Source organism: Bubalus bubalis, chromosome 2 (assembly GCF_019923935.1).
Source record: "Bubalus bubalis isolate 160015118507 breed Murrah chromosome 2, NDDB_SH_1, whole genome shotgun sequence".
NCBI classification, from domain to species: domain Eukaryota; kingdom Metazoa; phylum Chordata; class Mammalia; order Artiodactyla; family Bovidae; genus Bubalus; species Bubalus bubalis.
The window spans coordinates 650,357-662,037 of NC_059158.1; the positions used below are offsets into that span (position 1 = coordinate 650,357).

An 11,681-nucleotide genomic window follows, 5' to 3' on the forward strand; every position below is an offset into this window, starting at 1 on the left:
GCCTGGCGAGTGCGGTCCAGGGTGTAAAAGGCCTGAACATTTGATCAAATCGTAGGCTTAATCCCCTAATTGCCCACTGAGAAACGGCTTCGGGAATAATTACAGAACCTAGTCCTATTCACCGGCACAGCTAATCCTTTCTAAAATCTCAGGGAGCTCTTTGGCTCAACAATGTCCTGAGGCTGAGGTTGCCACGAGATTGATAGACACTTGCTTTAAAATACAGCCCTGGACACATACATACAACAAACATATTTGCTTTCAAAGAGCTCATTGCATTTAAAGTAAGCATTGACTCAGGAATTTTTGCCTGACTCCTCGGGTGTGTAACAGAGCCCTTTCTTCTCGGGGGTGAGGGGTGAACTCTTGTGAAGGTCAGACAGACTGGTGTACCTTAGACGTCAGCACCTCTGAGAAGTCGTTGCTAAAGACCGAACTGAGGTCAGAGAGCCTCACTGCTGCGCCCCGAGGGTCCTGGGCCTCCTTCCTCCAGGCAGGTGCTGGACCCTGGTGTTTTAGAGCAGAGAACAAGCCTCCAGCAGGGAAATCCCTGGGAAACAGTGAGGTCTCTGCTGACCTTGACACAGGGGTGGCCAGAGAAATCTGGGTGGGCTTCACGGAAACGGTGAGCTAAAGCAGGAATGTCTTAGATCACTTTTCAAAGAGTCTCCATGGACTGCCTCCTGGGCCAGGCAAACCTGGAGCCACGCACAGTGTACTCAGTGCTAAGTTGGTGGATGGAGCCCTAGAATGAGCAAGCCCAGAGGGAAGAGTACACGGTTGCATCTTTAACACAAAAAAAGCAGACAGGTCAGCTCTGGTAAAAGCTTGCGGCGTTTTCTTTGGCACCCCCGACCCCTGATTTCTCTGTTTTGGTGCTTTCCATCAAAAGTCGCTTCTCCAAAACCATCCAGTCAGATGGGGGATGGCAGCGCAGTTCATTCTGGGGCGAAACTGAGCCGAAGGCGGAAAATGGCAGCAGGTGTGGGAGGGTTCCCGGAAGGAGACTCACCGGGGAGAGAGCGGGCCAGGGCTGCAGGCAGGGCCGCCCGCGGTCTCATCGTTACTCGGTTTAGGTTGTGCTGGTCACTATGGGGGCAAGGCTGCCGTTCAGGGAAGCTGACCCTTGCCTCCCGGGCTCCACAGGCGGGGGACAGTGGCTCAGGAGCTGGTTGTGCCAAGCACAAGGCGCAGGAGCTGCCCTTGGTCTGCAGCGGTGGCCACTGGTGTCCCCTTGGAGAGTGGCCTCGGTCACGTCGTGACCTTGCTCCCGGTCCGTGATGTCACCGTAGGACTTTCCCGGCTCTGCAAGATGGGAAGGTGGACTGTTCAGGCCGCCTGGAAGGTCAGCACATTTTAATACCTTCTTTTTCTTCCAAAATTGGCCCAAGTCAGTTTCTGCTGCAGCTGAGAATGTCACCTGGAGGAGGGATGACCCGAGAATGGCTCCCCAGGTGACCTCAGAGGTGGGACCCAGGATGTGACAGAGGCTAACGCAGTGAGGGTCACCACCTCCCACCTCGCAGCTCAGTCTTCTGCTTGAGCATCATGAGTCCTTGCAGTCCAGGGTGGCGGGGGTGGGGGGTGAGGGTGAGTGGGGAAGGTGGGGTCCAGTCTTCTGGGCATGTATGGCACCTCCTGCCTCCGGCTCTCAGCTCACATGCACTCTGTCCCCTACACAACCCCAAGGTCCTATGTCCAAATACCAGCCCAGTGCCAGCCTAGGGCAGGAGCCCAAAGGGCGGGAGTGTCTGGGGGGATGAGGGTGCTGGATGTCCGGAGACGTGGGTCAGACATGAGGCACCAATCCATCCTGCACACACATGACCTTGACACATCATAAGACCTGACGCCATCCCAGACTGCCCCCCCAGAGGACTGCAGTGAGGATCTGACACCCATCCCAGAGTGTCACCCCAGAGAGGACCGCAGTGAGGTCCTGATACCCATCCCAGAGTGTTCCCCCCAGAGGACTGCAGTGAGGTCCTGACACCCATCCCAGAGTGTCCCCCCCCAAGAGGACTGCAGTGAGGTCTTGACACCATCCCAGACGCCCTGCAGAGGATACAGTGGGAACAGGGCCCTGGGCTCTGTGGGGACAGCAGTGCGGTGGAAGGCTAAGGCTCCAGCCTGAAGTCCTGCACTGAATCTCAGCCCCGCGTGCACCCTCCCATGCTGTGACCTCCAAGGCTACACCCGGGCACCTTACTCAGCCTCACCTGCTCACTGCAGAGTGGGCGGCCACTCGGCGTCCCTCCCAAGATGGCTCATGAGGGATCCCATCTCAGGACCATGGGGATGGCCGCTTCCTCCCTCCCCCGGACGTGGACGTGACATTCAGGCCAGTCACTCGGCCACTGCAGCTTCTCTCATTTTTAAAACAAGGGTCAGTAACAACTGCCGTGTTCTGCTTGGAGCTTTGAAGATCCACTGGACAGTCGTTTCTGTGATCCATAAATGTTTATCTTCTCAGAGTGAGGAGTTATATAGAAAAGGAGATTTTTTTTTCCAAAAAATTAATAAGGCCTTATTATTCTACCTATAATGATTCTGTTTCGATGATGTGACATTATGGATGTCCTACTGGATAGAAAATTGATATTGAAAGCGAATGAAGTAGAGAAACATCTGTGTATCAGGTACAGTCAGCAATGTGCCCAGTTCTGCAGGAGGGACTCTCCTTGGGTACCACCCCCCAGGCTGCACCACATGGTCCCATTTCAGTCGAACACAGTGGCAGTGACGGAGGAGCTCTGAGTTTTCACCCTGAATCACCAGCTCCGGGGAAGCCATGGCCCATCCTGGGGATTCTCAGGCAATCTCAAGACAAAACACTGAGATTCCAGCCAACAGGTACCAAGGACACAGGTCCACTCACGACCATGTGAGGCAGACATGCTCTCTGCTGAACCTCTGGATGACCACAGCGCTGGCAATGATGGGGCTTGAGCTGGAACCAATTGCTGAGTGCTCCCAGGCCCAGCCCACAGAAACTGATATAATAACTGCTTGTTGTCTTAGGGTGCTATGTTTGGGGTGATTTGTTATTCAGCATCTGGTAGCTAATACATTACCTAATTGATCTAGACAATCACACACACGTGCACACACACATTGCTTGGCCCACAATTTCAACCTGATAATTCTACTGCACCCGAGAGTCCTGGCCTCAAGTTGTTTACACAAAGGGCCCGTCCCACCCTGATGCCCTTTAGTTCTTCAACAAAGACACTTTAGTCCCTGCTGCCCAAGATGCACTCACCTCATGTCAAATTTCATTATACACCAAAGAGCGGATTCTAGATTGAAGGAAAGATACGTTTGTGGTCTCCATGTCTCTATCAAGGAAAGACAAATACAAATGAACATACCTGCCCTGCTAATGAGAAAAGCCTCCCTAGGATCTCCTAAGAGAATGAACGAGATTCCAAAGGTTCTGATCTGTGGAAAGCCTGCTAGGCAGGGTAAGGGTGATGGATGTGTGGTGCTTTGTCTGTTGGTTAAAGAGATTCTTCTAAAGAATTTATAGTATGGGGTATTATCAAAAACAAATCAAAGAACTGAAATGAGTGAACAATAATGCATATCATGAATTCTTACTCTTTGAAATATATGGGAGATTTTAATAAGAGTCCAAAGATACTGACTATTTAGTATTTAAGTAAAACACAGTATATAAACATATTCATAAAGATTTAAAAGATTATGCCTCGGTCTGTCACAACCTATTAAATTCTACATCCATCATTTAGTTAATCCCCAAATTCTTTGCCATCATCATGAGATGAAACACCCTTGCTCAACAAAATGATTTGCTTACTTACATAAAATGAGTCATGAAATAAAACTTTATTTCTGGTTTAGACTATAAAATTCAAAAGCTGAGTAATGCTGTCGTGAAACAAAGTGCTCTACATAATAATAGTAATGATACCAGCTAAAAACATTGAAGATGACTTAAGAAAAGTCAGCAGGCAGAAACTGGACTATGTAGGTGTGCCGTAACATTTAATTTGGGGTGGTGGTCTGTGATCTGAGTTACTGCAATGGTTTTCAAACAAGCTTGGCATGCTGCATGATGCACCTCAATCTACTACATAACGAAAATCTTCATCATAATACCATTTAGAAACTAGAAGGGTAGCCTGTGGGCCTTTGAGGAAGACAAGTGGATGTGGAAAATGTAGCCTTCTTTTCAGATTCTGTAGAAAAACAGATCAAACAAATGGTACATCGGTGCAGAAAAAATACACAGTGATCCTTATTTTACACCACCCACCAGAATTAATTTGAGATGAGTCATAAACTAAAATGTAAAAGCTAAAACCATGAAGCTTTTAAAGGAGAGCATAGGAATATCTTTGTGACTTCAGGTAACCAAGGATTTTTCAGCCAAGATATGGAAAACAATAATCATAAAATAAAAAATGACTAGTCTTTATCAAAATTTTACACTGGTGGTCATTAAAAAATACCTTTAAGATAATGATTAGGCAAGAAACAGACTGGGAGAAGTTATTTGCAAAACAAATATTCACACTCTATAAAGAGCTCCTAAAACTCAATAAAAATAAAAGCAAGTGAGAGATTTCAACAAAAGAAGGGAAACGTGAAAACTGTTCAACATTACCACAGATGAGGGGATTGAAAATGAAAGCTGCCACGAGGTGCCACTGCGTGCCAAGGAGCGGGTCTGAGCCCAAGATTCTCTCTTTCTGGCTGTGCTATGCGGCTTACGGGGCCTTACTTCCCCAACAAGGGATTGAACCTGGACCTTCAGCAAAGGAAGCACAGAGTCCTAACTACTGGACCACTAGATCAGACAATTCCCTGAGACAAAGAAATATTGACAAGACTTAATATTGGTGAGGATGTAAAGCAATCACAATATAAAACGGCACAATTACTTTGGGAAAACATCTCGCAGTTTCTTAAAAACCAAACATACAGCTGCATGTGACGCAGGCACCAGGCGTTTGCCCAAGAAAATGAAAACACATTTCTGCAAAGATCTCCATAAGAATGTCTGTAATGGCTTTACTTACAGTAGCCAAAAGGTGAAAACCGCCCATGTGTCCATCCGTCGGAGAACGTGTAAGCTACGTGCAGTGGACTCCTCCAACGGACTACAGTCTAGACACAGAAAGCCGTGAACTGCTCACGTGTCCAACAGCGCACACGAACCCTCACAGGAATTTGCTAAATAAAAGAAGGCTTTGCACAAAGAGTGCACGCTGTGTGCATGTGTTCGTCTCAAATTCTACAGGACAAGTTCACTTGGCGGGGGTGGGTGGGGCTTGATCAGCGTCATAGAGCTTTAGGGGTCAGGGGCCACGTTCGACATCTTGATATATGTTTGGGTCACACTAACACCCTGGTCAAAACCCAGAGGATGTGACCCTTGAGGTTTGCATTTCACTTTGAGTAACTCAGATGGTAAAGAATCTGCTTGCGATACGGGAGACCTGGGTTCCATCCCTGTGTCGGGAAGATCCCCTGGAGGAGGGCATGGCAACCCACTGCAGTGTTCTTGCCTGGAGAACCCCACGGACAGAGGTGTGTGGTTGGCTACAGTCCATGGGGTCACAAAGAGTCAGACACGACTGAGCAACTTAGGACACAAAGTTTACCTCAAAAGAGAAAAACTGTAAACGAATATCAAACTCTCTCAAGACTAAGTATTTACGGAGGAGAGGACATCCTTGTAATTAAAAATAAGATGCACTGATAGCCGGCTGGAGGAAGGAACAGAGGGCAGGCAGGCTGCACGGCAGGTGTGGTGAGTTCGCCTGGCTGGAGAGGCAACTCGGGTGCACACACCAGGCTTCACTGTGAAACGTGCTGGCACAGAATTTCTCCAAGGCCATGTGTTCGAAAAACTACACTTTTTAGCATCAAATTCTCATACAGAGTCAGTTTCTTCTTTCTTCTGCCAGCAGTGGTCTAGACGGGACGACAGCCAGGAAGGCCTGACCCTGTGTATCCAGCCAGCCAGCAAGCCCACACGGCCTGCAGGCTCAGTCCTCATGAAACGCCTAGACACCTGTCTAGCACTCTGCTCAACAAGCTACCTGCAGTTTATGGGTGGGAGACACAGGACAGCCCATGCAATTTATAGCTTAAAGTTCAAACATAATTAGAAAACAGTGGAGATAAACCTGTGAATATTTGCGGCAACCAACAAAACCTTGTTATCACAAATACGAGTAAGTTAATAAATATATTTACAAGACTTTGGAGTGTGCTAGTGAGGAAAGGAGGCAGAGGCCAAAAGTCTGATCTGTTTTGCAAAGACTGTATGATTTGATAATAGAAATAGAGCAAAGGCACCGGAAGCAGGCAGGGGCCACTGAAACGCTGACCGTGAGACAGACTCAGAGCCTGTGAGACGGGAAGGCTCGCTGTGGACCGGGTCTGACAGAACCGCAGCTTTCTGGGCCCTCAGATAGTCCTCCTGATGGCACTGGGGTGGGATGAAGCGAGCTGACTGTGGTCTCGATTGGTAGGGATGCCTGAGACCACGGAGCTGCAAAGCGGCGGGATGAGGCTGCTGGCCCTGCAGCCCAGCTTCCAGGAGGGAGGGGAGCGTTGCATAAGCAGAACGTGGGGAGCAGGGATGGGCTGGTGGCTCCACAGGGCTCAGCCAGGAAGTCATGCGGGGTGAGTCAGGAGTTGCTGCTGGGAGCGAACTCCGGAACGGCTCCATGGGGAAGCGCCCAGGCCTGGGCGCAGGGCTAGGGTCCTCACTTCCCAAGCTGCTCTGTGACCTGGGGCAGCTGCAGCACCTCATCCAGAGAACCCGAGAGACGTTCAGCATGGCAGCCTCACACCCTTTCATTCAAGAGGCACCCTGAGTTGTCTGAGCCTCGAGCCCCCGGGGTTTGGGGTCCTCCTCTCTTCTCTGTGACGTTAGATTCCCTTGTGATCACAAGACAGATCGTGGGGTCTCATCACTCTAGGCGGGTCACCAGGGAGACAGGCTGGGCGGGGGGGCTTCCTCCATATAGGTGACGGGCAGCAGGACTGGATTCAAGGCTGGAGCCCGGAGCCTCCTGGCAGCCTGAAACATCCTGAAACAGCTTGAAACACCCCGAAACACCCGGAAACACCCTGAAACAGCTTGAAACAGCCCCAAACAGCCTGAAACACCCCAAAACATCCTGAAACATGCTGAAACACTCTAAAACACCCTGAAACAGCCTGAAACACCTGGAAACACCCTGAAACATGCTGAAACACCTGGAAACACCCTGAAACACCCGGAAACATCCCAAAACATACTGAAATATCCCCAAAACATCCTGAAACATCCTGAAACACCCCAAAATGGCCTGAAACACCCTAAAACATCCCAAAATAACCTGAAACACCCCGAAACACTGTGAAACATCCTGAAACATGCCGAAACACCCAAAAATATCCCAAAACATCCTGAAAAACCCCGAAACAGCCTGAAACACCCTGAAAAACCACCTGAAACATCCTGAAACACCCCAAAACATCCTGAATCACCCTGAAACATGTTGAAACACCCTGAAACATCCTGAAACACCCTGAAAAACCACCTGAAACACTCCAAAACATCCTGAAACATTCTGAAACACCCCAAAACATCGAAAAACACTCTGAAATAGCCTGAAACACCCTGAAACATCCCAAAACAGCCTGAAACAGCCGGAAACACCCTGCCCTGTGAAGGCCCCACACCAAGAGTGTCAGCAGGTGCTAACAGCTATGAGAAATCCCCGTGGACGCCTGCAGACCCCACCAGGGCTTCTCAGAATTCAGCCACACAGCCCTCAGAGTCGCTTCAAGGGAGGAACGTTCTGAAGCCATGGGGGCCAGGTTTCCCCTGAACTGAAACAAAACTTGCCATGAGGTTCGGAGAGGTTGAGAACCTCGGACAGGTCACACACTGTCTGGGTGCCGCAGCCAGGATGTCAATGCCAGCGTCCAGCCTGTGGTCATCACCCAGAGTGCCACCTGCTCCGCCGTCTAAGTGGAATAGGTCTGCAGACCCAGACATGATGGTGAACCCTCACCAAACCCAGGCCCTGAGACAGACTTCATGTAAAACAGCAGATGGTGGCAGAACCAGGGTGTCCCCGGAGAAGGAAAGCCCCACCCCAGCTCACAGCCACAAGGGGCTTTGAGATCAGCCCTTCTACCCTCCACCACTGGCTGGAAGTAGCCGGAGCTGGGCACCAGCAGGTCACGTCGTGGGGCAGGCCTGCACCATCCCCTGGCCCATGGTGACCGCAGAGCCCCGGCTCCTGAAGGCGAAGCTGAGCTGGGCTGGAGAAGGCTGTTTGTATGGATGTCGGTTTGGAACAACAGTCGCCATGGGTGAGGACGCTCAGAAACAGACCAGACCCCCTGCGTCCGAGCCCCGGGCAGATGCTTAGGGACTCCGTGGGCTCTGGCCCCTGTCCTGGCACCTCCAGCTCCTGGCTCTGGGCGGGCCCCAAGGACCAAGAGATGCTCTCTGGGTGGACACCGTCCTGCAGCCTGGAGGATGGGCGATCTGGAGGCAGAGGCCCCAGAACGGGTATGGGATTCACAGGGACCTCAGCATGGGGTGACGGCACCTCGCGCTTTGCCCATAAAACGACACTTTCTTTTATTTTCTTTCTAAACAGAAATGATTTCTTCTGTGTTACTTGGTCGCTCAACCAGGAAAGAGGAACTCTTTCTACTCTTTATCATCTGCTATTTACTCAGTGCAAGAGGCAGTGCCCAGCTCCTGGAAAGTCCCGTGAACAAACTGGAAATTCTGGCTCCTGGGGGGATCTGTTCATAGAATTTTATTTTCACTGGTTGTCAAGAGAATGGTTAAGATTGCCTAGTTTCAGGTTTCCATTTTTTGTGTTTTGTACAGTTTTTTGGTATTTAAGAGAACTGCAAATTTGTGTTAGAGCAGTAGGATTAAGATAATCTTTTGCTTTTTTTCTTGTTCCCTTTCTTATTTTAAAAAACAAAATATGCTAAGGGAAAACTGATTACAAGAATAAAATATCCATAAAATAAACATTTTTTTAAAATAAAAAATGTGTCAGTGGGGCCGAGTGTTTTGGGGCGAACTTGTCAGGCATGTCAGTGAGAGAAAAATGAAGCAGAAAGAAACAGTCCTTCTAAACTGTACAGCTTGTCCTAGACTCGTTAATGTACATTCTCTAGAATGCTCCCCACGTGCATGAGTGACCCTGGCAGTGACCTTTGCGAGACAGCTGGTCATGGCGAGTTTCCGGCCCCCAGTGCCCCACTGGGCGCCCAGCCCCCGCCCACTGGTGGTGCAGTCCCTTCGTAGTGTGGGTGCTGGCCAGTCACTCACTGCCCTGGGACAGGCGCTCTGTGAAGGCGGGACCCCTGGGCACCTGGGTCCAAGGCAAGCCAGAGGGTGGCGGCAGGACGGCAGGTGAGCTGAGAGCGGCTGGATGTGGAGCAGACGGCAGAGAGCCTGAGCCGGCGGGTATCGCGCGGCTGCCCCGCCAGAGCCCGCGACCCTGGCAGGTCCCCAGACGCCCTGCCTCCGTTGTTTCTGTCAAACAGGAAGATAACAGCAACTCGAGTCCCCTCCTGCCCCCGCTCAGCCTGAGAATCCCTACAGTGAGCTGCCCTGCTTGCAGAAGGAGCAACAGACAGAAGGAACAGCCTCCTCGGGAGCGGGAGTGGGGTGCTGTTCCCAGCTGTTCAGGACAAACTCTCAGGAAACAACCGCCCTGCTTCTCCACACATTCCATTTTGCACTTTTGGAAAATCTGTCCCTGGATACGTAGTGTCCCTCAAGCTGGTCATGCCGCACTCGGCTCACTGGGGGTGAGGAGCCAGCTACGCTCACAGGCACCGGCCTTGGACTCCCTTGACTGGGCGCAGGGATTGTTCTCAGACGGCACCAGAGCTTTCTGAGGCACTTACATGTGTCATTCTCCCCAGGAGCCTCGCACACCACACCCATTTATCACAGAGTCGGGGAGAGGGACGGGGCCAGAGCAGAGGTGCCCCGCCAGCACCCATCAAACCTGCAAACTGCACAGGTCACTCCTGGCCGCCCCCAGAGTCCAGCAGACTCAGGCCTGGCCTCTGGAGCCTGGCCATCCCCTGCTCACCCTCCTGGATGCTCCCCAGCCTCTGATCCCACCCCGCGCACGGGTCCTGCTCCTCACCCTGAACCGAGTCCACGTGGCAGCCCCTGAGTAGCCTCCGTCCACTCTTGAGCACAGGGGTCACTGCAATGCAGGCCTGGAGGCAAAACGGCCTCCCGAACCCCGGCTCCAGGCCCCGCACCTGTCTCACGCTAGATGAACTCCCCAGGCAGGAACAGGTGCTCCCGCCTCCACTCTGGCCCTGCCCTGGGACCCAGGTGAGCCCGACGGAGTGGGGGTGAGCACCTGGAGCCCCTGCCCAGGAGGCGCTGCTGTGGGCGCTCGGCTCTGAGCGGGCCTCAGGCAGGTCTGATGGGGTGCGGACCCCCTGCAGGCTGTCCATGTACGGTTCTCTGGGCTGAAGCACCCGCTACTGGCCTGGTTGTTCAGCCAATATGGACCTCCAGGCATGAAGCCCGGTCGTCACCCGAGAATTCCCTCCTCTGTGTCCCCGTCTTCCTTACTCCCCTGGTCACTGCCACCGTCTCAGCCTGTCTCCTGGGCACCACTCCCAGCTCCCTGCCCTTAATCCAAAGGCTCTGCTGGCTGCCCGTTCTGCACAAAACAAAATCCAGGTCCCGGGCCTGCTGCTGACACAGGCTGACCTTTGTCTGCAACTGCTCAGTCCCAGAGGGTCCGGACCAGACCCGCGGCTGTCCAGACACGTGTGTACAGGGACAGGAAATGAACACGCGGCCCTCGATCCCCGCCCGGAAGCCATCTGAGGCCCGCGGCTACTCCCCGGGCAGCGCAGTCCCAGGGCCTCTCTCCAAGCCGGGCCTGGTGGGAGAGCACAGGGAGCCACTCTGGGTTGCCCAACACCAGCAAGGAGAAGTGGGCCTCAGTCCCCGCGGGTTCATGCATTCTTCAGAACCAGAGTTCCCAAGCATCCCTCTTCTGGGGACAAAGCAGACCCTGCTTGAGAAATCCCAGGAGAAGCTCCGTCATGCAGGGCGCCCAGGAACCCTGGGACCAGACCTGCCCTGGGGTGGTGTGGGGCGCCAGGGGTGGGGGAGCTCAGCCACAACCCTCAGCAGCGCTGGGGGAGGGAGGCGGTGATGTGGCGGTTTAACTTCGTGGTCCCTGAGCCTGGCGATGCATGGAGATCTGGGTGGGGGCCGGGCCCTGGAGGTAGGTGGACCGCCCCATGTCGACAGCTGGCAGAGCCCCCCAAGGCTCCAAGGAGTACCTGGGGGTGAGAATGAGACGCTCCCTGCCCTGGTGTGCTCCCCGAGGCTCGGCATCAAGGCCGTAGGGGCAGAGCGTCAGATGCATTTCTCCTGATGTGACTCCAGCTGAGCTGGGGACGCTGATGCAAGACTGGGGCTGGCGGTCACGATTAAACTGCTCTTGGAAACACCTTGTAGATGTTTCTGCAGCAACTTTCTCCTGAAAGTCCTGGTGTCCAGGGGAAGCCAGACTCAGCCCCCTGCTCCGTCCTGACCGCCCCGCTCCAGACACTCGTGTGGCTTGGAGTGCGCTGTGTGCCTGCGATGCATGGTCACCCAGGTGACTGGTTCCATCACGGAAACTTACCTG

The 11,681-nt window shown here is 52.6% G+C and overlaps 1 long non-coding RNA gene across 1 annotated transcript; it reads right to left on the reverse strand.

The window, feature by feature from the left end:
* Positions 1-1,228: 1,228 nt before the first annotated feature.
* Positions 1,229-5,179, reverse strand: LOC123328195. Its single transcript, XR_006542985.1, has 3 exons — positions 5,046-5,179; positions 3,263-3,338; positions 1,229-1,305 (listed from the first exon to the last, which is right to left on the reverse strand). It is a non-coding gene; the product is annotated as an uncharacterized LOC123328195 (long non-coding RNA).
* Between the last annotated feature and the right edge of the window lie 6,502 nt (positions 5,180-11,681).